Below are 5329 nucleotides of genomic sequence, written 5' to 3'. Positions count from 1 at the left end.
GTCAACACACAGAAAACAAACTCCCAAAATGTCCACTGGATCCAGAACTCTGCAGGAGTGTGAGGCTGGTATCCTGAGGGGCTCGAGGCCGCCGCTTCAGATGGAGGGAGGGGGCAGTGAGCTGCTGTATCCCAGCAGATGGAGAGAAGTGAACTGCAGGAATAAAGAGAGGAGGAGGAGGAGGAGGAGGAGGAGGAGCAGGAGGAGGATCCACAGGGAGGCAGGGCGCGCAGCTGGAGCCCCATTAATCACAGCGTCCTCTGCCCGCCGCTGGCCTGCTCTCATGCTTGTTTAATCTCTCACTGTGGTCTCAGTGGTGTCTCTCTGCTGGCAATCTGAAATGTCCTTCTGTCCCCAGCGGGCGTCCTCATGCAGAGTCCCCAAACTCTGTGGATCAGCTCTGTTCGACTCGTCTTTAACGCCGTGTTTCAATGTTGTCCTGCCAGGAGCCAAAGCTTCTTAAACACAGTTTAAGAAAAAAATGACATTGAAATTAACTGCACTGTTTCCCAACAGCAAACACTGAAAATGTGTTCTGTAATCTGTCTGTGAACAACACAATCGCACTTTCTTCAATAAGATATTAAACAAAACAAACAAACTAGAATTATTGCCACATGGTTGTATCTGCACCAGTCCAGTTTCTCTGTTTCATGTCAGTGAAAACGTGTTTCACACACAGAAGATCTCTACGATCAGCTCAGTTTACATCTTAGAGTCAGTCAGTTTCAGGTCGTCTCACAGTGGACGGCTGAGCTCAGAGGACGAGGCAGGGAGGGCCTGTCAGAAGACGACATCTGAAATCTGTGTTCGCTTATTCAACCCAAACTGGAGACGCTGACGGAGGATGCAGAGGTGAATTAAAGTGAATTATACTTCTGTCCGCCATCAATCATCTCAGCCCAAAAGACAAGCTGCTCCCATCTCCCCGACAATTTGGCAGACGATCCTCGCAGAGTTTGTTTTGGCTGCGAGAGCGGAGGAGCAGTCTGTACGAGACCATCCGGAGGTCACCTGGAACAAACTACTGCACGCCCAGCAGGAAGATGACATAACCACAAAAGGTGGACTCCTGTTTTTTTTCCCGTCATTTTATCTTTTTTGGGACCCTGTTTAGAGGAAGCTGTCTCTCTGTCGCTCTGTCTGTCTGACCGAGAAGAGACCGTTGCGGTAAACCAGATTCATAAAGAGATTAACGAGGACAATCCAAACATCTGGGTGGCAGATACGATGGCGAGCCTTTTGGTTGGGTTTCCCCTAAATTGGCCCACCAGATCTCGTGAAATGCTCTGAAATGAGCTTGTTGTCCTGAATGTAAATAGCAAAGAGGAAGTGAGTTTCACCACCGCGACAGGAAGAGGCACAGAAAACAGGCATTTTATCACAGCGTGCTACCGTCTTATTTTAAAATCTCATTATCCAGCGTCAGTTTATTAAAAGGAGAAATTAAAGAAGTAGAACAGAACCCCTTTTTCACAGAAAATTAGCACATGTATGCAGATAGTTTAAACACGGGTAACTATAGACTGCTTTCCCTTTGCCAGTACAGCAGAGCTGTGCACACGGCTTTTCAGCAGACGTCCTTCTGTGTGTGTGTGTGTGTGTGTGTGTGTGTGTGTGTGTGTTGTTTGGATATCACTTTTGATGTCACGAACAGACGGCAGAACAGTAGATGGAGGTCTGTGAAAGTGTTACCGTGGTTGCTTCTCTTTTTATGTCCCTGACTTCTTTAGTCTCTCTTTCAAACACGGTGCGGACTGATTTGGATCGATTTTAGTCTCTTTTCTTCTTCCTGTCTGTGATAACTGTGTGTGTGTTGATGTATGTGTCCTAAATGTAGTCCAGATTGTGTATTTGAGTGTAATCAGTGAATTTGCAGCTCAGCTCCTACAATAAGTCTAAAATACACTGTGGAAACTAAATAGTTAACTTCAGACTGTTCAGGTCAAAAAATGCTCCATTGAAACCCATTCAAACTGACATTTTTGATCCCACAGCCATCAAAGCAGAAAAACAGGACTTGTATTATTTCTGGGTGTCATTCTGGGCTTTTGACTCTGAATTTGTCATTTTGACTATTTTCCACCTGATGACGTCATTTTGACCATATTTGGCATCTGGAGGAAATACATGCTATTTCCACTAGGTGACCTGTCACAGTCAATGTAGCTGCTGATCACTGACATATCCCAGACTGTCAGCAGCTACACTCACACACTGACATATCCCAGACTGTCAGCAGCTACACTCACACACTGACATATCCCAGACTGTCAGCAGCTACACTCACACACTGAGGAGGAGGAGACTCAACATCATTCAGTTTTGTGTTTTTTTTTAAATCTGGATTCTTGAATCTAAATCTCAGAATGTGGAGGATAAAAAAAAGACTTTGTGAATCAGCTACAGAGAAGTGAAAACAGCCTTGGTCATCTGTGTGTGTGTGTGTGTGTGTGTGTGTGTGTGTGTGTGTGTGTGTGTGTGTGTGTGTATGTGTCAGCTCATCTCTTATCAGACGTGTGAATAACACACAGTTTCATTTCATCCACTCGATGCAAATAAGCAATTTAAAGTGTGTTTATATGTGTGTGTTTAGCCGGCTGTTTGACTTCCCCCTCTCTCTTTCTCTTTCCTTTTTGCCATTATTGTATTTCATTTGTTATTTACGACATCTATCGCTCGTCTGTCCGTCCTGAAGAGGGATCCCTCATCATCCTCTGCCGCTCTTCCTGAGGTTTCTAACTTTTTTTCCCGTTCAGGGGTTCTTTTTCGGGAGTTTTTCCTCAGGTGATGTGAGAGTCTGAGGGCAGAGGGAGGGTGCCTGCTGTAAAGCCCTCTGAGACAAACCGTGTTTGTGATAATGGGCTGTATAAATAAAACTGACTTGACTTCTCATCAGATCTGCAGGTGGAAACTGAAAACAAAAGCCTGAGGCTCCGAGCACCCCCAAACACAGCAACGAAGGAGGAGGAGGAGAGATAATGGAGGAGGTGGAGGAGCAGAGATAATGGAGGAGGAGGAGAGATAATGGAGGAGGAGGTGGAGGAGTGGAGATAATGGAGGAGGAGGAGAGATAATGGAGGAGGAGGTGAAGGGGGGGGTAATGGAGGAGGAGGTAAAGAGAGGGAAAGGGAAAAGTGAGACATTTTGAAGATTTCCATATTAAAATGAATCAGTGAGAGGACAGTGAAAGAGACGATGTGTCTCAGAAACCCATGAAGTCCACCAGTTACGTTGTCTGCAGGACGGACAGAAACCCCGTCTTCTGGCAGCTCTCCCCTCGCTGTGTGAAGCCCCTTCACACGGTAACCCAGAGTTTCCCAACCACTCATTTATTTTATTTTATTTCTTTGCAAACTCTGTTTATCAGACCACAGATGAAAAGAAGCCGGCCCCCCGTGAGGACAGCGTCTAACCTGTGTAACGGCGGACACGGAGAGTTGGCCAATCCGGCGTGGAGTCGGGATGCCCAGGGCTTCAGCCGGCTGGATTCAGGACTCAGGTTAGCCGGGTGTCCGTCTCCTGAGCTGCTGTCCTCTTTCTCAGCCTGGTGAGGTGATCTGTGGCGGCGGGCAGAGAAGCAGAGGACACACCGAGATTTGAGGCTCTGGCTAACATTCGCTGCGCAAACATCAGACTCAGAAATACTTCATTGATCCCGGAGGGGAAACTGCCTTTAGTTACAGATGCTCCCGTTCAAAAGTCTTAACAGAAGCAGGTAGTGTAGAATACATCAATAAAATTAAACATAAGTACTAATATAAAATAAATATATCTAAACACTAAAGTATAATATAAATGTACATTTGTTCTTGTTACTACCGTGTGATAAATAAAATGACAGATTACCAACATCTGAATATAGAATATTACACATGGGTGTAGTTATTGTGCTGGATTATTGATCATTATTAAGAGTCCAGAGTAGACGGACAGCAACCTGAAGCTGTTACAAAACTTTTGCTGTGCTTTCACTTCAACTTGACACAGTATGAAGAGTGCTTAAGTATTTTATGGTTATAGTTAACTACTAAAAAAAAAATAAATTTGCAGAACCAATTGCTGAAGCCTATTTTCTAGGGGAATTATTTTCACGAGGGAACGATATTTTTTTCTCCACTTTTATTGCACATAGACATTACACTGTTAATATACAAGGATGATATGATGGGTAGTATACTTGTGTTGTGTTGTTGTCTTGCTGGACTTTTGGGTGCGCCGTCCCAAAGCTATATGACGTTCACTGAAGCACCTCCCTGTCATCGCCGCCCTGCAGCGCAGCGGCAGCAGACACTTTCAAAAACCAGGATTTCCTGGAGCTGTGAGGCGGCTTTCAGGGTAGCTGCCGTGCAGCGGTGTGAAACGTCCTTTAGAGTAACAGTTGTAGTTAAATTTTACTAATGTATGAAAAAGGGTTCCAAAGGTATTGCAGGGACCATCCACAACTTTTCACAATGGCAACACGAAAGTCGTAGGTGGAAATGCAGTTTCTAAAGAAGACGTGACAAAAGGAAAATGCAGACACAGGACTGAGCATCATTGTAACGGCCGCACAGCAAGCAGAAAAAAACAGCATGCGTTCATGTTCAGGTGACAAAGCACTTCAGTGTTTGTAGAAATCGTGACTGTCGTCACGTGACGTTATCGCAGAGGGCGGAGGGCGGAGGGCGGGGTGGACGGATTGTTTCAGACCTCAAACACCAGAGCTGCTGTGTGTTTCCTGATGACAGTGATGGTGCTTCTCTAAACTGTGACCGTCATCATCGTCGCCTCTGAACACAAACCGTGATCCCGCAAAACTGAAAGCAAATGTGATTTTCCACCAGTGTCCAGTGTACTGGTGCTACATAAAAATCAAAAACCAGCCATGACGAAACCGTTATCGTGTCAGCAGCAGTGATGGAGTTAGTATTCAGATCCTTCACTATGCCTCAGTAAAAGTATGAATACCATACCGTAAAACTCTGTTAACAGTAAAATAGTTACTGCATGTGTGAGAGTTAAAATGTATTGACAAATTAAAAGTACACGTATTCATCGGAAAAAAAAGTTTTAATAAATCAAACTAACTGAATGGAATAAATATTGGTCCTCATATACAGTATATGAAGTAGAAGTGTTAAGTGGCATTAGGTTAAAATACTCAAGCAAAGTAAAAGTACCTCAGATTTGTACTTTAGTACAGTACTTGAGTAAATGCATTTAGTTACATGGCAGCTGTGGTCAGCAGAGAGACGCACAGCAACTGAAATTACAGTAACTGGTATCAATGCTCAGAGTATAGTTTATTTCCTTCACTCTGAAATTTAATAATCTAGTTATTCTACTT

This window comes from Plectropomus leopardus, chromosome 16 (genome assembly GCF_008729295.1).
Source record: "Plectropomus leopardus isolate mb chromosome 16, YSFRI_Pleo_2.0, whole genome shotgun sequence".
Taxonomy (NCBI): domain Eukaryota; kingdom Metazoa; phylum Chordata; class Actinopteri; order Perciformes; family Serranidae; genus Plectropomus; species Plectropomus leopardus.
Note: the sequence above shows the minus strand (reverse complement) of the source record.